At 33.7% G+C, this 22,773-nt stretch overlaps 1 protein-coding gene across 1 annotated transcript in view; it reads right to left on the bottom strand.

Moving 5' to 3' along the window:
* Window positions 1-2,208: 2,208 nt before the first annotated feature.
* LOC101050874 (uncharacterized) overlaps window positions 2,209-22,773 on the bottom strand; it is an 891,623-nt gene continuing 871,058 nt past the window's right edge. Inside the window, exons 16-17 of the mRNA XM_074389917.1 lie at window positions 17,331-20,684; window positions 2,209-3,691 (exon numbers count right to left, since the gene is read on the bottom strand). The gene's annotated coding sequence lies outside the window, so the exon portion shown is untranslated. The remainder of the gene's footprint in view (window positions 3,692-17,330; window positions 20,685-22,773) is intronic.

Below are 22,773 nucleotides of genomic sequence, written 5' to 3'. Positions count from 1 at the left end.
GTTGGAGGGCCGCCACATACTGTGCTCCTCTCACTGACCACCAATGAAAGAGGTGCCCCTTCCTGAAGTGCGGCGGGGGGCCGGATAAATGGCCTCAGGCAGCCGCATGCGGCCCACGGCCGTAGTTTGGGGACGCCTGTCTAGAGTTTCCATATATCCTCTGAAATCTAGGCAGAGGCTCCAAACCTCAGTTATTAACTTCTGTGAACCTGCAGGCTCAACACCACATGGAAGCTGCCAAGGCTTGAGGCTTGCACCTTCTGAAGCCATGGTCCAAGCTGTGTCTTGGCCCCTTTTAACCATGACCAGAGCAACTAGAGCACAGGGCACCAAGTCTCTAGGCTGAACATGGCAGGGGTGCCCTAAGCTGGAATTACAGGCAAGAGCCACTGTGCCCAGCCAGCTCTTTTCTTTTTCAATTTTTTTTCCTTATACCTATATATTGAATCAGATTGTACCTGACTCATGATGTCAAATCGCACTGTGGCAATAAACTATGATCAGCTCATTGAATAAACTGCCTCCCCCCAGAAGGATAGTGATGATACCTTCTTGTCGTCACCATTACGTAGTGACTGATTCATCATGGACACTCAATAAAGACTCATTGAGGATAGGTGACTAGTCATTCACTGAGTTTAATAATATTTAATTTGTTTATTTACCTTTGAAGTACCCAGAGCACTTAATATGAAAATGTGGATTATTAATCATTCAAATACATTGTATTCTACTTTTTACAAATAATTTTATTACACAACTTTTTCTCACAGCATCTGTCAGAATTATTCATCTATATAGCTAATTTTTTATTAACACTCTGCTAGAAATCTTTTCCTTTTCCCACACTTGGGCCGGGAGTACATCTATCTGACCTGTACTCTCAACATTTGTAAGCTAATGAGTTAATGGTGCCCTTTACTCTCAACATTTGTAAGCTAATGAGTAACAAAATTGCAATTCTTTCAGAGATCAAAGAATCACATGGAATTTCTTTTAACAGAACTATTTTACTCTAGTTCATTAGTACTCACCATCAAACACACTTGTAGAATAAAGAGCCTATTGTCAATAGAACTAAATAAATAACCTCATTAAAATTTAACTGAGCATGCAAGAATTAATGAACAATAAGAGTTTTCATAATAAACATTTTAAGTGCTAATTGGTTCCAATGAGGAGTCTTAAGATTACAATTTCTTTGAAACCTGTGGTATGCTGCAAACATACTGATATATAATAATTATTATTACAAGAAAAATATTGATGTAAAACACTGTATCAGTTGACTATAAAGAATATAAACAATGTCACTAAGCTGAACTTCATGATCTACAGTCAATAAGCCAAACAATCACAGGCTACATAATCAGAATGTGGCTCTATCTCCTCAGAATAAGTTGATGGTTAAATTTCTGTTGGGTCCCATGATATATAGATTTTGGTTAAATACATCAGAGGTAGGGAGGCCTGATATTTTATATTATTCAAAGGCCACAGATAAGATGTTCCAAAACTTTCTGTTTTCACAGAAACAGTGTTAGTTTTCATTTCTTACTCCACACCCTTAGGCCTATTAAATGCCTTATAGTTTATTCAGTGGTGGGCCGGAATAGTTTAATCAAAGTGTTTATGTCATTAAAAACTTGCCATTTGGAAAAGTAATAAACATGCTTGAAAAATGATATTTTTATTTTATTATTAACTAATATCTACTGCTTACTGGGCTGTGTGCAAGCAACTCAAGCACTACACAGCTTCTCAAACTTCGGAATCAGATTGGACACTATCACCCTCATTTCACCTTCCACATTTACTTTTGTGAAGCACTTGCTTCTCATCAGACAACTATCAAAAGCTAAACTATTGACTTACTTTTCTTCTTTTTTACCTTAACATGAATGATTTCTCTTCAGAATCTGCTTCGAAGAGCTCTAGAGGTTCCTTGGTGATGCCAATTAACAGAGTAGCTAATAGGGTGATACTGCAATATCAGAGCGATAGGTATGAAAGCAGAACCATGCTGTGTTATTTATTTTATTTTCATATGGTTATTAAGAGATATGGCATCAAAATATTTGCAAACCAACCCTAAAGGAGATACATACATATTTCCTTTACATATATATATATATATATATATATATATATATACACATATATATACATACATATATATGTATATATTCACATACATATCAGCTCAGTTGCAGCATACTATATATTAATAATTGTTATTATCAATATCATTGAAAACCATTAAATTTTCGTGTAATTAATGGAATAAGATATATGTTGTATGGGGATCTTGAAGAACAACCTCAATTTTAATGATTTACTGTAAGGACCCAGAGAACTCAGAGAAGCTTCTGTATTCATAGTTATGACTTATTGCAGCAAAAAAATACATTATAAAAAACAGTAAAGGGAAAAGGTGTACGGGTGAAGTTTGTCAGAAACCAAAAGCAATCTTGTAGAATTTAAGGGACAGTGTTTAAGTTTCCTACCAACACTTATGAGTAACCAGGGAAACACATTCAACCATTGGTATCCAGGGTTTTTACTGAGAATCAGTCACTTAGGCATGCAGAGTCCCATGTGACTAACCTTACTACTTAGTCTCCAGGCCTCCAGAGGTCAGGCTGATACAGACAGGCTCAAACCCTCAGGCATACAAAAACAGTCATTCATGATTAATCACTTGATTAGCATAAACTATCAGACTTGCCCAAGGTCTTGGGGCATACAAAAACACAAGGGCTCAGAAGTTATTTCTCAGGACCTTATCAAGTTCTTGCCTTTTCTTTGAATGTGCAGAGTTTAAGTAACCCTGGCCAGGTATAGTGGCTCACACCTGTAATCCCAACAATTTGGGAAGCTAAGGTGTATGGATCACTTGAGGCCAGGAGTTCAAGACCAGTCTAGCCAAAATGGCAAAATTATGTCTCTACTAAAAATGCCAAAAATAAATTATGCATGCATGGTGGTGCACACCTGTCATCCCAGCTACTTGGGAGGCTGAGGCATGAGAATCACTTGAACTGGGAGGCAGAGGTTGCAGTGAGTCAAGACAGATCCTGTCTCAAAATACAAATAATAAAAAAGCAACCGTAGCTGGCCTAGTTAATGATTTATTGTACATTTACAATTTAGCTTTAATATAAATACCAACAGTGATGCTTCACTTCAGATTATTTTTGTCAAATCATTTTTCCTATCCTACTTGTTCACTATTTTATTTTTAAACCCCAGTTTTATATCTCTTCATATTTAACAGTTTTATTTTATACCTTCTTCCCTCTTTTTGGCATTAGTCAGCTAATTTATACCCTATGTACAACACACTCTTTCAAATTCATGAAATGTATTGATATATAAAAAACACATTGCATTTTGTACATATAACTGAACTGGAAAAATCAACAAAGTGTTTTTTTTTTTTTAATTCTGTCAACACTGAATTTCAATATGGGCTTAAAACAGGAAGATACTGACTCCTCAAACATATGACTTCCTATTCTACTTTTCTTATCTACTTGACTGCTAAGTGGAATTGTCATCCTTTGTATTTTTAACACTAAAATTTACCCACAGTCTGACTGCAGATGATCTGAAATTGGAGAAGGTGAGGAGGCACCACCACTGTCACCACCAGGAAATCCTGTGTCAAACTGTGCTGGAGGCGATGTTTCTATAAATCAAAGGAGAAGACACAGTGTCAAGTTCGAATTATATACGAGCTTTATAATAATTTCAAGGATAGAAGAAATGAGGAGGCACACATGAAGTAAAGAGAGGTCAGAGGAATCACACATGGCTCCCAGATCCTTCTTTTCTGCATCACACTCTCTGGTCCAGAGTACTTGATAATATTTCAAAGGAGGTTTGCAGGTCTTGTCACAAAAAGAAGACATTTAGAATATAAAACATGTCCACTCATGTCTATATGTACACCCAGACTATACAACATTTGTCAGGAAGCCTTGTTCCATTAATCCGTAGATAATGGGTCTGGTTACCATAAGCAGTTCTAAGCTACGGATATCCTGCTCAAAGTATCTTATAGGTGAGGACTCTCCTTCTAGCAAATATCACTGGTCTTTTTAGCAAAAGATCAGTTACCAGACTGTTTACAAAGAGATTAGACTAGCTCATCTGGTCTTCTTTCTTTTTCCAGGAACACCTTTTTCTCCACCCCAATTGCAATCAGTAGTTAGGAGAGAATTGAATTATGATCTCAAAGCTTAAACTTCATCTCCATTTTGTAATTTCAGAGAAGGATATGGAAGAGAGAATGTCAGGAATTTATTCCATGTTACTATTAATCTATAAATCTAACATTTTTTCTTATGTGCTGTATAGTTTTAGTAAGTGATAATGAGCATGCATTGCTTATATAATGGGAAAAATCAAAGGAGTATTTTTCTAGTCTCTGTTAACTGAACTTCTTTATGGGCACAGAACAGTAACATACCGACTCTTCAAAGACATAAATTTTATTTCTTACTTGAATTATAGATGCAAGTTGTCAACCTTCAAATTCTAAAAACTATAATTTACTGAAGTTATTAATAAACTTTTCCTCTAAATTAACTGCTAAATAGCTCATTAATTTTTACATATATATCTGCCAATTTATTAACTCATTCATATTCTTTTATAATAACTTCCACAAAAGATAAAGAGTAAACAAGATACGCTCCTTCCTTAAAAAATAATATGGGTTTTTAGAGTTTTTAACATACTTGTTCTTTTTAATAATCTTTGCTTTAGTGCATGACAGAAGCTTATAATTTTCCCACAGATTGAATGAAATGCTTAAAGCTGAAAAGTAATTTATAGGTAATCTTTGTGTAATTTACTTACTTTACATACTAAAAACTAAATGGTTAAAGTAGCTGGCCTGTTACACAGTTCTACAATGTCTCTGTTCTCAGCACCTTTTGTATTGTACCTAGCAACTCAAATAATTCCTGAATGTGCCATTGTGCTTTCTAAATTACATTCTGCTACTTATTCAGCTGCTCCTAAACTCAACTCAACATATTAATTTTAATTTAAATAAGATTTATTTCATTTAAAAACCTCTGTGTATTCTCCTTATTCACTGAAAGTATCACAAATTATATGCATCATAGTAAGCAGTAGAGAATGACAACGTCTTGCTTTTAAGCAACTCAGAAGATTGATGTAATATGTTTAAAAATATTGCTTTAAATCATCTAAAATTCTCATCTAATTTTTAATTTAGAAATGTCACAGAATTCATAAAAAATGAAAAGATGATGTGTAATTGAAGCGAAATTTAAATCGGTCAGAGAAAGTACAGTTGAATTTAGGGAAATTCTCATTAACTTAAATTACTTATTAACTTTCTGCTTCCTTTGTGTGTGTGTGTGTGTATATGTATATATATATAACCAAACACAGAGATCATTAATACCTTATGTGCATCATCTTTCTTGTTAATTACATTCTAATGTAATCTCCAATGACAGTATAATAATAATACGGTACATTTATAAAGTCTATTTTCAGACAACACTGCCACTTTAGAATCCAACACGTATTCTCAAAACAACAATTTGTTGGATTCTTAAGCATATGAAGTAAACAGATTTATATTTCTAAAGCTAGTTCGAATATTTGGGTAAATAAACATAAATTATGTTATTGGTAGGAGGCTTTTTATAAATATTTTATCAAAAAAACTTCACTAGAGTAAAATTTAGAGAAATATTTGAAACATACTCAAATAGATTGAAAAAAGAAAAAATATATGTGTAAAATCTGGTTGGATCTGGTTTTGTATTTCTGGGTTTAAATATATTTAATATTTACCAAGTATATATTTAACATCCAACATGTGATAAGCACCACATCAGGGACTGAATATAACAGAAAACCAAAGTTTTACTCTCAGGGAGTCACTGTCCCCGTGGAAGGCACAGGCTAAAATTCCCAATTTATAGTATGGTAGTATAAGCCCAAGTATTGCATATATGCAGTAGCCTATGAGAACAAAGACAAGGAGAACTACCTTTATCCAAGAGGTTAATATCAAGGTGAATGTTATCTAAGAGAATATGAGGGTTCACGACTCATAAACAAAGACATATATTGCTCTGTTAGGGAAGTTTCCAACTTCAAATAAGGACCGACTTAACACTAATATTATCATTTCTATTCAGTGCTTTTTAGCAATATACACAGACATTAAATGAAAATAAGTATATATACTGGAACAGAGAAAAAATTATAAAATAGGTAAAAGATGTGATATTACAACAAATAGAGTAGAAAATGTTTCTCACTAGGACTCAAATGAATAAATAAAAGTTAAAAAAAGTACTCTACTTTGTATTCTGTAACAAATTAAATCAAATCTTTTAAGTAAACATTTTTACTGTTGGGTATTAGAGAACATTTTGAACTTGAAAATTGGAAACTTGAAGTTTTGTCTATTTTAAAGGCTCTCATGCAGAAAATTCAGCCTCTGTAAGATAAATATTACCCAACTGCTCCTCTCCCAGAGGACGCTTGTTTGTATATGTAAGAGCAGGCAGCATAAATAATTCCAGGACTGGGAGGAAAAATGGGAGCTACAAGTGTCCATACTGTTTTCTGCATGCTGATCTGGTTATTGGACTGCAGATTGCTGCAAACAAGTCCGGATATGCCGTTAGGGCCAATGTGTTACTATCCACTACTTATGCATATGTTCCCAGCTGTGTATCTCTGTTTGCAAAAGAAAAGCCTCTTTCTTCCAACTTCAAGCCTCTGTTGGTTCACCAGTTCTCTTAGCAACTTCCTGTCCCTAACTTGGTAATATGAATGTTTCCTGATTCTCTACGTGGAATACCAAGGCATGTAGAGTCACAAGCTCTCCTTCAGTCTTTGTCTTGCACGTTTCCCTGTGCCACTACTGTCCCAAGTTTCCCCAGCAGGGCATTAGTCCTAGCATTCTAAATAGGAACTGGGAAAGAATGTTTTTTTCTTCTTCCCCTTCTATATATTTAGAAAAACCCCTAACTTTGAAGAGGGGATCAGTCCACATGTGTCTAATTATTTGTCCCTCCTGCCTCTATCCCATAATTTCTTTTCCACAATACATGTTTGGATTACATGACACACTGGTCTTAACAGCATATTGGGACATGTTTGCAGCAATCTCCAGTCCAAACACCAGATCAGCCTGTTGCAGAAAGAAGTATGGGCACTTGTAACTCCCATTTCTACTTATTCTTCCTGCCCTCATGAATTTCTCTTCTGTCACAGCCCCTGCCCCTGCTCCACAAGAGATTTGCTCTGTTCCTTTCACAGATTCCCAAATTGTGAATTATAAGCAAACAGAGAAGCCAGTCGAGAAATAGGGAAAGATGAAGTAGGAGGGTTACCAAAAATATTATTTTTATTATAGCCCCAAAAACTCAAGAACGTCAAGTATAGCTATACAACATGTAAAGTCATAAATTCCCTATATATCACCAGAAATTGGCTAGAAAATAACTACATGTATGGTTTGCTTCCACATATGAAGCCAGACAAAAACATATTTATACCAATACATTTGGCTAAGTTTGAAAATATCAATTTTGTGAGACAGAATTTTTAAACACTATTCACTCAAAACTATAAAATTCCAACATTGGAATCAAATTGCTATCTAAGAAATAAGAAAATTTCCTTCTGTGACTTTAGAAATTCACCATAAATTGCTATATGGTTATTTTTTTCTAAGTATATAACATGAGCAACAATGCATGGGATATTTACGTGGGTTCTGTTCTATATATTTTTAATTCATCTAAATATAGTTATCAAACAACAGATCGATATAGAAATAACCATCGCTGCAAACAAGTTTTGGTGTAAAGCTTTCATTATTTTAATAATTTCAATGTTAAAATATGGCTATGGTGTAAGATACCATCTGTTTTCCTACATAGAAAAATTCCCATATCTAAACACTAAAAGTGCAATTATTAGAATGTTAAAAAACTAATATCTTGTAAGATTGTCTGAAGGATTTTGATCCTCTCATTAGTCCTTCCAAAAATTAGTTGTTCCTTTTTAAGCTAAATAATTTCTATTTTCCCAGTGAAACTTCAAAATTTGGGTGACACTATAGTTACCCTGATTGAAATGCTGACTTTTCTTACAAGGTCACACAATAGAAATAGGTGCTTGTCTTTAAGACAGACTGCTGTCTTTTCAAGGATAAATTAACATTTCTAACTCTACAAAGATTGGCTTTAGTGTCAGTGTTATGCACATGCACGGTAGCAACTGCCTAGTGGTATCACCATCTTCAAGAATAATTCTTATTTATCACTGATACTGCAATGGAATGTCATTATTAGCTATTGTTTTAAAAAATAAATTTGTTAAATTTGGAGCTTTACATACTTGTGGAAATAAAATTATATAAAATTAAAATTAAAATGTAAATATATATATAACCCAAATATATAATGTATATATATTTATGAATGAAATATACATGTTGTAAGTGATAGTGATGAATTATTAGTTTATACTGATTTTCTGGTTTCTTCATGTAATATTTTCTTAAAGTATGAGTTATAGTAAACTACCATATTGGGACATCATAATGTTATTTTTATTATGATTTGAGACAGAATAATTTAGTTAATAGCCTTTGGAGTTTGAAAGCCCTAATTTAAAGTCTGATTTACCATATGTTGACATAAGTTTCCTCAACCATAAAACTGGGTATCTACCCTGTAAGTTTTCTTTTATTATTATTTCTCAGCATAAATCAAATGGTAAAAATTAGTTTTAAAAGAGCTTGCTAACCCAGACAATCACAAGCTCTTCTTTGAAAAGTTATGTTACTTATATTTGAGTGTAAGAAAATTATGGGATGGTTTCTAAATGAAAAGACAATACTAGTAAGTTGTTAAGCATTCATGTTTAAAGAGCAGCATACTCATCTCACAGTCATAGAAACACAGTCATTGCAACTACTAAATCAAATTAAAAATCTAGAATCATTTTTACTTCTTTGGAAGTAGAGAAAAATCAAATATTAATAACCATAACAACAAGAAAAACTTGGATAATCTACAAAATTACATTTGTTTAATCCATGACAGAGCTGAGAAAACAAAGCAAACTAATTAAATGGAATTCAAAAGATGCCATGCTTCTCTTCAGTGAAATCAGTCATATAGATTGTTTCACTTTGGTAGAGTATGAAAGGAAGAGACAGCCACATAGAAATAAACAAGGAGGAATTTTACACATTCTTAAAGATGAGGTAGAAGCTAGAGGCTAGTATGAAAGTTTAAAATTCCTGAGGAAAATACTAGAAACAAGGAGACTTTGTACCTGTTTGCCAAATCTCTTACACAGTCTTCCACTGACTGCTTGGGTCACAGGCTAACCTCTTACATTTCCCGGAGCTCCAGCTCCAAGCAATCCCAGTGTAGGATGTCGATGGAATTATACTGTGGGTCTGAGATCTCTGAGCAGGTTGCAGAGAGCAAACATGCAGATGGTGGAGGAGAGGAACAGAGCTGCTCCATGGGCAACAGGCTGGCCTCTTACATGTCCCAGAGTGCCAGCCCCGAGTGGGGTTGGCACAGGAGGTTGGTGGAGGACTACTGCAGATCTGAGATCAAGGAGCAGGTACACAAGGGATGTGGCAGAAGATATGAGAGTGAGAGCTCCACTGTGACTCAGGCATGCAAGGGGTGCCTAAATTTCAGAGCAAAGTCAGAGGATCTTGTGATAAGCTTGAGTATTGAGTATTTGGGGACGATCAAGGAACATACACACAAAATAACATTGTTACCCAAGCTTTGTTGGGAGACCATTCAGAGAGAGTGGAATGGAGCTACCATTTTGAAGGGGAAGTGGGGAGGACAACTCCCTGGGGAAGGGAGACAGGCCCTGTCATTCAGCAGCAAGGTCAGGAGTCTCTGGATCAGAGAGCTCTGAACGGCAGCAGCGGTTTGGGATCATTTATAGCTATAGATTTTATCAAATCTATGGCCAGCAGATTGGGCGCAGTTTCACAGATTATAAAAAGCAGACAGGTGCTAACTGGATAAACACATTTTAAATGGGACTCTATTTAAAGCAAGGATTTGAGTTTGGTGCAGGCTGGCTTTGTGCTCACAGTCTTCGATTGCTGTGAAGAAGTATGACATAGGGACTGATATGAATTGGCCATCTTCAGGCCATTTATATAACAAATCTAACACAAGTTGTCTGTACTCTATCTAAGACCAGTATGTGTTGTGTGCTATTAATGGAGAATGAATATGCTGTGCCCTGGATCTTGCTCTGATTTTAGTCAAGAGCTACATGTGGATTTGATAGGTGTCATTTTTAGACAGAAGTTTTTAGGAACCAGTGCATGATTCTTCTGCTCTTTCCAACTTCCATAATGACAGCTGCTGTTTATGATGACTCAGTCTGCTTCCATGAGTGAGCTTAACATAAAACAGAACACCAACAAAGTCAAGATGAATATTCAGTGTGAGCAGTAAGTATACCCTTGTTTTGAGCCAGAAAGATTTTGGGTTTGTTTGTGGCCATCAGATGAACTACCCCAATATGATTAGAAAAATGCAAATGGATTTTAGTTCTAATTCTGATTTAGTCATTGGTTAATGAAAATGTAAGTTGCTATTTTACCAAGAAGGCGTGATTTGTAAGCAATTGGTCATAAGTGAACATTTTTATAAATCCCATTTGACAATAGAAATAATATTGAAGCAGGCATATTTTTATATGTGCTAGTCTTTTCCACTGACATCCTCATCACCACTACTCATAGTTTAAAGATATTATGTGAGTCAAGCTTGCTTTAAATTCTCAACTTTGTATAACACGAGTGGCATTTTTAGCTCCCAGGCCAGACATAATTTTGTCTTATGCTTACTCTAAATTTTTATCACAAGCCATAAGCTGTTTTGTCGATAAATTTATCACAGAATAATATTTATATCTTTAAAATTGTAGTGAAATTACAAATAAAAGATACTGAGATACCTTTTAGAAATATAAAAATACAGAATATATTGTAACTGTTCTTCACTTCAATAATTCAAAAGAAAAGCTTATATATCTCAATAAGAATTTTGCTGTGGATTGTGAAGAAAATGGAAACCAGGATAAATTCTATAAATATCTATTGACTACCTCATCAAATAATATATTAGAGTATCTTAATATAATTTACTTTTCTTAAAATCCTACAATGCTTTTTTTCAAATATCTATTACATTAAACGTTTTCTTTTCCTTCATCTCTGCTTCCTTATTCCAAATTCATTATCTTAGACCTGAACCACACAATAGTTCGTGATTTTATTAAACATTGCTATTTTCCCAAACACTTCCTTTTGTTTCAACTTCATGCTCAAAAACTTCTAATTGTTACTATAAGATAAAACCCAGTTGGAATCTCTCTCTTCACCCCATCTACCACTGGAAGATAATAGCCTATCACTTCTCAAAATAAATTTTCTTTTCCAGAAAATTTCAATTTCCTTCTCTTATTCTTTCAAAATCCTCTCCATCTTATAAACTTGTAAGCTCCATGAGGTTGGAGAGTCTAGTTTTAGCAGCACAGTGTTTTATAGGGTATGGATGCACATACATATTTGTTAGATCTCTCCATTTGGAACACCCAGAATTTATCAATAATTATTTTATCTTATTATAGAGAACAAATTGCCCTTCTGGGTATAATGCAGAAAGGATATAGTTATTATGCTGCTGACAAAAAGGTTAAATCATGTCTGGATGCTACTCCACTTATAACCAAATTAAATACATTTTATATGGTTAACTCGTCTGCTTATCAGAACTTTACTTTTAGAGGGGGCCAATTTAAGTAATATTTAAAGCCTCTATTCAAAATATCTTTAAGTACTAATAATCTTGAAAAAGAAAAGCATCTGCTTTATCTTGAAGCCAGTCACACTTACAGTTTTAAATATAGCATGAATCTCATAGAAAGTCTCTCGCTTTACCATTGCATAAATTTATCAGATACATGAACACAGTTCTAACTAAAGGATAAACCTATCATTTCCATCAATAAAAGGCCTGTTAAAAAAAACCTGATTATTATGGTTGAGCTGAAAAAAATATGAGCTTGCTTTAAGATATAAGAAGTAATATGTAATACTAATGAAAAATTCAAAACAAATAAAACAAATGAATTAAAAAATAAATTTGCTAAACAAATATTGAAGACTATAGTTTTCAGCTAAGTAGGTCATATGTAACTAAAATATTGAGAAAATATTTTATTTTTATAGTTAAAATTTTAAGATGGGGAATTTTTTTACATTTTAACATCTCTATAAATGGTAGAATTTTTATATTCTTGATTCATATACAATATATACATTTATTATTCTTTGTGATACATAAATGAATGGCTTTTCTTATAGATTACAAGTTAGATTTCACAAAATATCATAAATATGTGAACTATTTTAGGATTTGTAGTGATAATTTCACAGCCTATTACAGATTGCATTCAAGATAACTTAATTTTTAAAACATTTAACTTAAAATTGTATAATGAAATGTGTGTAATTTATATGATCAAAGAGAATTCTCAATAGTCTATTTAAAGCACTAGTTCTATATATGAAATGAGCATTCCAGGAAACATTAGCACCAGAGCTTTTCTGAAGTATCTTAAAAAATAGTTGTATTAAGTGAAGCAGTTTAAATATTTTACACTTTGGTATTATGAAATATTAATGTTCAAACGTCCACAAATGGAAAGAATAAGGTCAGCAAAAGTTGTGAAAGACAAAAGACTCACTTACAAACCTGTCTTTGAAAACAGAATGTAAGGATTTACCCCCGATAAACAAACAAGCAAACAAACAAATAAATAAATTATATAAGTTTACTCCGTAATTTAAGATTTAAATATTGAAATTTGGCTAAAAATATTCATGGATATTGTTTCCACTTTAGAGGACTATTTTCTAAAAGCAGTGAAATTTAACTTAATATGTTTTAAAACTTCTCATGTTTTTACACATATAAATGACAGCCAGATTTTTCTTCTTTATCTCACCTGGCTATTTTTGATACTAATTGCTGGAGTGATATTCTAAGGTTGTTGTGAATTTTTTAATTATTTTATTGGAATTGCCTTTAACTTGAAGGCTTATATTTGTAAAATATATTGGCACCAAAGCTTAAATATAATCCAGTAGCAAAAAGTCCAAGACATTTAAATTATTTTTATTGATAATTGCCATCAATGTTTAATTACATTTAATGCTATGTTACAAACACAATAAAAAATGGTAAGGGAGATATTACCACTGACACCACAGAAATACAAACAACCAACAGAAAATATTATGAACACCTGTATGCACATAAACTAGAAAACTGAGAAGAAATGGATAAATTCCTGGACACACACAACCTCGCTTGATTGAACAAGAAAGAAATTGAGTCCCTCAATAGACCACTCATAAATTCTGAAACTGAGGCACTAATAAATAGCCTATTAACCAAAAAAAGCCCAGGACCAGATGGATTCACAGCTGAATTCTACCAGATGTACAAAGCAGAGCTGATACCATTCCTACTGAAAGTATTCCAAAATATTATAGAAAAGGGACTCCTTACTAACTCATTCTATGAGGCCAGTGTCATCTTGATACCAAAATGTGGCAGACATACAATTAAACAATAAAAGTTTAGGCCAATATCCTTTATGAACATCTATGAAAAAACCCCAACCAAATACTGGCAAGCCAAATCCAGAAAAACATTAAAAAACAATCCACCATGATCAAGTAGGCTTTAGGCCCCGGAGGTAAGGCTGGTTCAACATACTCAAATCATTAAATGTGATTTAGCACTTAAACAGAACTAAAGACAAAAATAACATGATTTTCTCAATAATTAGAGAGAAGCCATTCTATAAAACTCAACATTTATTTATTGAAAAAAATCTCAATAACCTAGGTATCGAAGAAGCCTACCTCAAAATAATAACCACCTATAATAAACCCACAACCAACATTACACTGAATGGGAAAAAGGTAGGAGCATTCTGCTTGAAGACTGGCACAAGACAAAGATGGCCTCTCTCACTACTCCTATTCAACATAGTATTAGAAGTTCTGGCCAAGGCAATCAGTCAATAGGAGAAATACGGGGCATTCAAATAGAAAATGAAGAAGTCAAACTCTCTCTGTTTTCAGATGACATGATACTTTATGTAGAAAACCACACAGTTTCAGCCCAAAAGCTTCTTCAACTGATAAATAAATTCAGCAACTCTCAGGATATATAATCAATGTGCAAAAATTACTAGCATTCCTATACACCAATAATAGTAAAACCAAGAGCCAAATAAGGAATGAACTCCCACTCATAATTTCTGTGAAAAAGAATAAGATACCTTGTAATTCAGCTAACTGAAGACATGAAAGATTTCTACAAGGAGAATTACAAACCAGCGCTCAAAGAAATCAGAGATGACACAAAAATATGGAAAAAAAATCCATGGTACTGGATAGGAAGAATCAATATTATTAAAATGGCCATACTGCCCAAAAGAATTTGTAGATTCAATGCTATTCCCATTAAACCACCATTCACATTCTTCACAGAACTAGAACATACTATTTTCAAATTTGCATAGAACCAAAACTCCATGGTACTGGTACAAGAACGGACACATAGACCAATGGAAAGAATACAAAGCCCAGAAATAAGACTGTGCACCTACACTATCTGATCTTTGACAAATTTGACACAAGCAAGCAATAGGGAAGGAGTTCCCTATTTAATGAATGGTGATGGGATAACTGGCTAGCCATATACATAAGATTGAAACTGCAACCCTTCCTTACACCATATACAAAAATCAATTCTCCATGTGTTAAACACATAAATGTAAAACCTAAAACTATAAAAACCCTGGAAGACAACCTAGGCAATAACATTCAGGCGGTATACTGAATGTTACATGGGCAAAGATTTCATAATGAAGACTCTGAAAGAAATTGCAATAAAAGCAAAAATTGACAAATGAGATCTAATTAAACTAAAGATCTTCTGCACGGCAAAAGAAACTATCAACGTAGTAAACAGAAAACCTACAGAATGGAAGAAAAATTTTGCAAACTATTCATCCAACAAAGGTCAAATATCCAGAATCTGTAAGACACTTAAACATATTTATAAGAAAAAACAACCCCATTAAAAACTGGGCAGGAGACACAGGCACTTTCTAAAAGAAGATAAATGTAAGGTCAACAAACATTTAAGAAAGCACAACATCACTCATCATTGGAGAAATGCAAATCAAAACCATAATGTGATACCATTTTACATTAGTCAGAATGGCTTTTATTAAAAAGTCAAAAAGCAACACATGCTAGTGAAGTTGTGGAGAAAAAGGAACACTTGTACACTGTTGGAGGGAATGCAAATTAGTTCATCCATTGTAGAAGTTAGTGTGGGAATTCTCATAGATCTAAAGACATAACTACTACCGGACCCAACAATCCCATTACTGGGTATATATCCAAAGGAACAGAAATCATTCTAGCATAAAGACACATGCACATATTTGTTCATGGCAGCACTATTCATAATAGCAAAGACATGGAATCCATCTAAATGCCCATCAATTATAGACTGGATAAGGAAAATGTGGTACCTATACCCCATGAAATACTATGCAGCCATAAAAAAAAAAAAAAAAAAAAAAAAAAAAAAAAAAAACAAGATCATGTCCTTTGCAGGAACATGGATGCAGCTGGAGGCCATTATCCTCAGAAAACTAACACAGAAACAGAAAACCAAATTATTGCATGTTCTTACTTTAGTTGGGAGCTAAATGATGAGAACACATAGATGGGAACAACACACAGTGCAGCCTCTTGTAGCGGGGAGGGTGAGAGGAGGGAAACGATCCAGAAAAACAACTGATGGGTACTAGGCTTAATCCCTGGCTGGTAAGGTAGTCTGTACAACAAATCCTCATGACACAATTTTACCTATATAACAAAACCTGCACTTGATCCTGCACTTAAAATAAAAATAAAAATTAAAAAAACAACAACAAAAGCTTTTCTTCGCTGCAGGAAAAGACAAAATATTATAGTGGTAAATTGATTTCTCCCCTTGTAGAGTCAGGTTTTTTAGCCTATATTCATGTGGAACTTTACAAAATTTGATAATTGTGAGTAGTAATTAGTGTTAGAATAAAAGTCTTTGTAAGACTTTCTTTGAAAGGTCACCTACAGTTATACAAAATGTCATACCAATATTTCTCTGACAATCATTATTTTCTTTTCCATGGCAATAATCCACAAAATATTGGTTTTTGAAATATATTAATTCAGTCTTCATAGTTTCCTAATCAGGCAGTCATTACGATTTATAAAATATAAATTTCCCACTTTTCATGCATTTCATTATTATAGCTGACAAGCAAATACAACATTGGCATTTAATGAAGTCAGCCAGGAAAAAAAAAAAAAAACACAGTATTAATTTAACCCTAAACTTTAAAAAAAATTTAACTTACAAAAAATTGGGGTTCATCACATGTACCCCAAAACCTAAAATGCAATAAAAAAAATACAAACAGATTTTATCTATAAAAAGGTATAGTTTAATTGAGACAAAACTATATATTTGATTTGATTTAATTTGTAAGTTAAATTTTACCAATCCATAAACATATTTACAAAAGATGTGTATTTTATATATTCATTTAAGTCTTTTTTCATAACAGCAGCAGAAAAGATAAACAGAAAAAAACTATACAATGTAGCATGGCATATATAAATTATCATCAATTGAGGTAACATATATAAATATAGCTGTATATTTTTCATTTAAAAATTATTTGCTTTAAGTTACATTTCTATATAATAGGAGCAAGTATACTGTTTTCTAAGGTCTCTTGCTTCTCCCCACCTTCAAATTGTCCATGTACTTGCAGGCTTATTACCAAATTAGAACATCTATTTCTAAATGTGAAGAAGACAGACATCTAATTTACTCTGTAGCATGACCTGCTAATCACTGCCATTGTTTCTGCTGGGGACACACAGAGTTGCTGGGGAAAACTGGTCCTAGATAGCCTAATGCATTCCTGTTCACTGCTGAAATGATGGCTTAGAACTGCAATGATGTACAGAGTTAATAAAATTACTTTAATGCAGATCACACAAAATACAAATTGGTGTGGTTGGATAAGGTAAGTGACCCAAGGAATGTGAACGCATTGGATTCAGCTTCCAGAATGTTGGAACCTTGAACAGAAGGAAGTTTCTCAGAAAATACCTGTTTTGTTTCCAGCCGGATGTGTGTGTCTTTGCTGCTTGTTTTCTCATTCTATACTTTCACTGCTGTGAAACAGAAACCACAGGGAAGAAAAGTAAAATTTTGATTTGCCAATGTACAAGCTTGGATAGAAATAGGTCAAACTTTGCTATTGCATTTTACTTACCTGCCTTTCTCATTGGATTCAACTTTATTTTTATTTCCCATTTGTGCCTTTTGATTTGAATTAGTATTCTTTCTCCACATAATTTTATCAATTTATAATGGTTAATTAATACTGTGTTAATACAACAATGAGTTTCCTAAAATTTTATTCTCAATTACGCAGTAGATCTTCCCTAGAAGTATGCATTTCCTCTGAATCTTCTAGATCTGTAAACATTTTCTGTTAAGGTCTAGCTTACAAATTTTGGGCTTTGCAGACCATACAGTCTCTGTCACAACTACTCGACTCTGCTGTAACAATAGGTAAACAAATGAAAGTGGTTACATCCTCAAAAAACTCTATTGACACTAAACTTTGAATTTCTTATATTTGTGTGTCCCCGAAATAGTCTTTAAAGTTTTATTCAATACATTATAGTTTTAAAAAATATTATTTGCTGATGAGCTATGCAAAAACAGGTGATAGGATAGATCTGGCCCAACAAACTGTAGTTTGCTGGCCTCTGTGCCAGCTCTGGAGTTCTCCATCCTAGCTGCATACTGCAAGTAGGACCTAAACCAGATTGATGAAATTATAATATAAACCACAGGGTTTGTATATTTTTTAAACTTCCTGGGTGATTTCAGTGTTGATATGCTAATTTTTTCTGAAAATAACATCATTTTTAAAAATTCAGTGTTTGATTTTTCTCCTCTATTTTTAACTAATGTCCATCTAAGCTCAACAGGTATTTGTAGGAAAAGTGTGAGAGAACTGCAGATTGCTCTGTTTATACAACACTCAGTGGGTAGGTTGGTGCCTTTTTTAGATCTACACTTTGAAGTCAGGTTGAGGTACACATATCTTAGTCTAATTCTTCTTTTCTAGTAAAATATACTACAGTTGCATTTTTATCCTATCCTTGAGCTCTTGTTGATTTGATGCTCTGAGACAATGTTAATACATGAAAACCTGTACTTTCAAACACATGTAAACTGCTACACTGGTCCTTTTTCTAATCAACACTCCCTACTATACTTGACCCACTCACAAAAATCTAAAACAACAGAAATGTATTGATCCAACTCCTCAAAGTCCTTACTTCTTGTGAACTTTTATTCTAGGATATACATTATCCATCTTGGTGGAGTAAGATGCTAGCAGAGCTTAGGGTAAAGAGAAGACTGTCAAACGCTGACCCACAAACACACACAAAAAATTTACCAGAAAAAAATATTGATCACACAAAACTAAGTTTATTAGGCCTACTGCAGTGAGAGAGAACACTACATTGACTGATTTTAGTCATGCCTGAGAGGAGTAAGGTCAGGGACGTACATTTAAGGGGACTTAAAGACTGGAATAAAAGACTTTAAGGTGGATTTTGCAAGATATAAAGCTGGTTAACATTAAGAAATTTACAAGACATTAGTTGTAACCTAGTGGATATGGCAAGGTGAGTCTTGAAGCAAGTTTTGATAAGCAAGTTATTCGTATTTTAAAAATATGCTATTTTAGTTATTTTCCCAGTCGTCTAAGAACAAGAGTTGTTTAAAGTAAATTGCGAAGTTGCTTTTGCCTTATAATAGCAGTGCTTAAAATGGACAGAAAAGTATGTTGCTACCAGTTTTTAAGGCACCTAGAATGAAATAAACAGTACTCTACTCCACAAAGCTACTTTTCACAGAAGTTGGTGGGCAATCCAGTTTTAAATTTGTTTAGGACCTAAAGATTTGAATCACAGGGCTAATGGTGGATAATGTTAAAGTTTATTTTGCATTTTAGGTGGTTTTTATTTTACATTACAAAGTACACGTTTCAGCAGTTACCTCGGTATCTTGGTTTTGGTAGAATGATACAGATCTGTATCTATCTGTTTATCTAGAATAAATCTATGTCATATTTAACTATCAATTATCTCTGGTTCTGTAATTTCATTGACTGTTACTGCTTTTAGTGGTTCAAAATTGTCTTAAATCTATTCATGGCTATTTTATGAGAATTTAGGTAAGTATTCTTGATTGTGCATTATTTGAGAAGAAATTGCTTAGCCTCTAAGACTACATAGATATAGAGCATCAACAGCCCAGAATAGGTAGTACAAAGTTATTGGCATAGTAAGTACTGTAGTTTTCTAAGTAATCTATTATGAACAAGAGATAGTGAAGTAACCGAAGGTTTTCAAGAGAAGAGTTTCTGTGAAGCAGCAAAGGAGGACCCAGTGTTTAGTTACTGGTAAGAATAGCTGTGTTGAGGGTGCTATTAACATCCAAGCCACATGACCTGCAAGGAGGAAGCAATGAGAAATAAATATCCCAGCATCACTTGCCTTTCTACTTTTAAACTCTTGATTTCATTAGCTGAAATGAATCAGAAATCAGTCACAGTTAGAAGTAGGCCATTCCATTCACCCTCCTGTGGTACAGAATGAGTAGAGAAGGGTCCAGAGAGGATCTGGGGCTGGGTGAGGTAGCTCAGGCCTGTAATCTCAGCACTTTTGGAGGCTGAGTTGGTGGATTTCTTGAGCCCAGAATTTCAAGACCAGTCTTGTCAACATGGTGAAACCCCATCTCTATTAAAAATACAAAAAAATCAGCCAGGCATGGAGGGGTGCTCCTGTAGTCCCAGCTATTTGGGAGGCTGAAATGGGACAATTGCTTGAACCCAGGAGGCGGAGGTTGCAGTGAGCTAAGATTGTGCCACTGCACTCCATTCTGGATGGTAGAGTGAGATTCTGTTCAAAAAAAAAAAAATCTGGAAGAGCAAGTGGATGATATACAGTATAGCCCTTTCCTACAAGGTATATGGCACGATGCTTATACGATGTATGTGGGCAGACTAGAAGATGTCATAAACACCCTGATAATGGCACAGTGAACAGACAAAATAACTCTGGAACTTTGACGAGCTAAAAACCTAGAACCATGTATCTTTAAACATCTGAGTGAAAAATAATCAATGACTATGTTAGTGAAACCACCATTCTGGTATTAGTAGTTGAAAGTACCGTAACTGATATACTGTTTTGTGAGGCAACTGTTGTTATCCCCTTAGTCTTTTTTAATGACTAAGAAAATTTAGTCATTAAACAAATTGGCAACATAACTAAGGTCACATAGCAGTTCTATTATGCTGGATTGGGCATGAAGAGATACATACGCTTTTTCCTGCTTCGTGAATGTGACTTCACTGAGTTTGATTTTCCTTACCTGTAAAAGAAAAGGAGAAAAAAAAAATGCCGGTCACACATGCATAGTGGTTAATGTCACTTAAACGTGATAGCATACTGAAAATATTATGATGCAGTAAATAACTTTATTAACACACAAACTGTTAATCATATTAACATTAGTCATTAATATTTCATTAATTAATATCTTAACTTAAAATATTACACAGTATATTTTCTGAAAATACACAAAACTGCAATTCTTACAGTAGAAAAACTGCAAACAGTTGTACTTAAAAAAATTTTTTTACAGTTCATATAATCTACATCTACATAGTTTTTTATTGGTCCATCCATAGATTTCTCAGAAAACAGTAACCTCTACCTACTTCTACAAACATTTCATCAGTAGCCCTTTATTGTCCCTTTTCCATTGTTCCTTGTCAGTTCTAATTTAATGTAAGTTCTTGAAGCTGAGGAATATGATTTGATAGCTATATATCCTCTCAGATTCCTGGCTCATAAAGTGATACACATAATAGATGTTTGATAAATATTTTTGAATGAACGTTGTGGTATTTTATTTTTTCACATCTAACATATATGTTTCTATTATATCCCTTGAAGTATAAGATAATGCTTATCTCCAATGCTAACTAAAAACACAGTATCAACAAAAGGTAATATGTCATTCTTTAGCTTAGGTGGTAGAAATGCTCTCACTTGTTGTTCTTATTGAACAAAGCAAACCCACCAGAAATGTTTCTGAATTCACTTCAATGGGCCCAGATTTTCAGAAGAGTTGAAAAGTTTATAATAAAAAGAATCTTGCTGAGGATCAATAAAGTTTCATTTCCACTTACAGCTTTCTTCTAACATTTTTTTTCTTCCCACATACCTATACAACTACTCATGGTGCACAGATACTGAGAGCATAAGCGTACCTGAAAGAATTCTAAAAATGCACTTGGAAGCAGTTTATTTCTTGTTCTTACAATTGTCATTGCTAGAATGCATCTTCTACTATAGAAATCTGAGGGTCTTAATAAAGTAAATTCTATTAAATGCATCATGTATTTGAACTATACTTACCCTAAAAAAATGAAAAAAAAAAGACACCAGACACTTGATATATATGACCTTTTAAATATGTTACCACCACTTAATACAGAGGAGAAAATCAAATTAAATAGAGAGATGTTTTAAATAGCTTTTAATTTTTGAACTAATGTTAGAATACATTATACATAAGCCTATGCTTATGTTTTTCAGGCAAAGTTTTCCACAAATAAAGAAAGATAATTATCTCTAGACTAAAAGACCCTCCAAGTTTCAACTTGAAACTATACATTATCAGGAATAATTTCTAACAAATGTTTATATAACATAAAACAGTGACTACTTAAAACTATATGAATACAATGTGTTTTTTCTTTCAACTTTTATATTAGGTACAAGGGATACATGTGTGGATTTATTATGCAGGTAAATTGTGTGTTGTAGGGGATTGGTGTACAGATTATTTCATCACCGAAGTAATAAACATAGTACCGGACAGGTAGTTTTTCAATCCTCACCCTCCTCTCTACCTCCACCCTCAAGTCATCCCTAGTGTCTGTTTTCTTCTTTATGTCCACGTGCACTCAGCGCTTAGCCCCCACTTATAACATGAGGTGTTTGGTTTTCTGTTTCTGTGTTAATTCACATAGGATAATGATCTCCAGCTCCATCCATTGTGCTTCAAACGACATGATTCCATTCTTTTTAGGGATGCTTAGTATTCCATGGTGTATAGCTCTCAGATTTTCTTTATCTAGGCTATTGTTGATGGGCATTAAGGTTGATTCCATTTCTGGGCTACTGTCAAGAGTGCTGCGATAAACATGTGAGCATATGTCTTTATGGTATAATGATTTATATTCCTTTGGTATATACCCAATAATTGGAGTTCTGGGACAAATGGTAGCTCTGTTTTTAGGTCTTTAAGAAATCTCCAAACTTCTTTCTATAGTGGCTGAATTAGTTTATATTCCCACTATCAGTGTAAGCATTCTCTTTTCCCCAAACTTCACCAGCACCAATTATGTTTTGACATTTTAATAATAGTCTTCCAATTTGTGTGAGATGGT

This window comes from Saimiri boliviensis, chromosome 2 (genome assembly GCF_048565385.1).
Source record: "Saimiri boliviensis isolate mSaiBol1 chromosome 2, mSaiBol1.pri, whole genome shotgun sequence".
In the NCBI taxonomy this organism is placed as follows: domain Eukaryota; kingdom Metazoa; phylum Chordata; class Mammalia; order Primates; family Cebidae; genus Saimiri; species Saimiri boliviensis.
The sequence above is the reverse complement of the archived record's forward strand: the minus strand, read 5'-3'. Positions and strand labels throughout refer to the sequence as shown.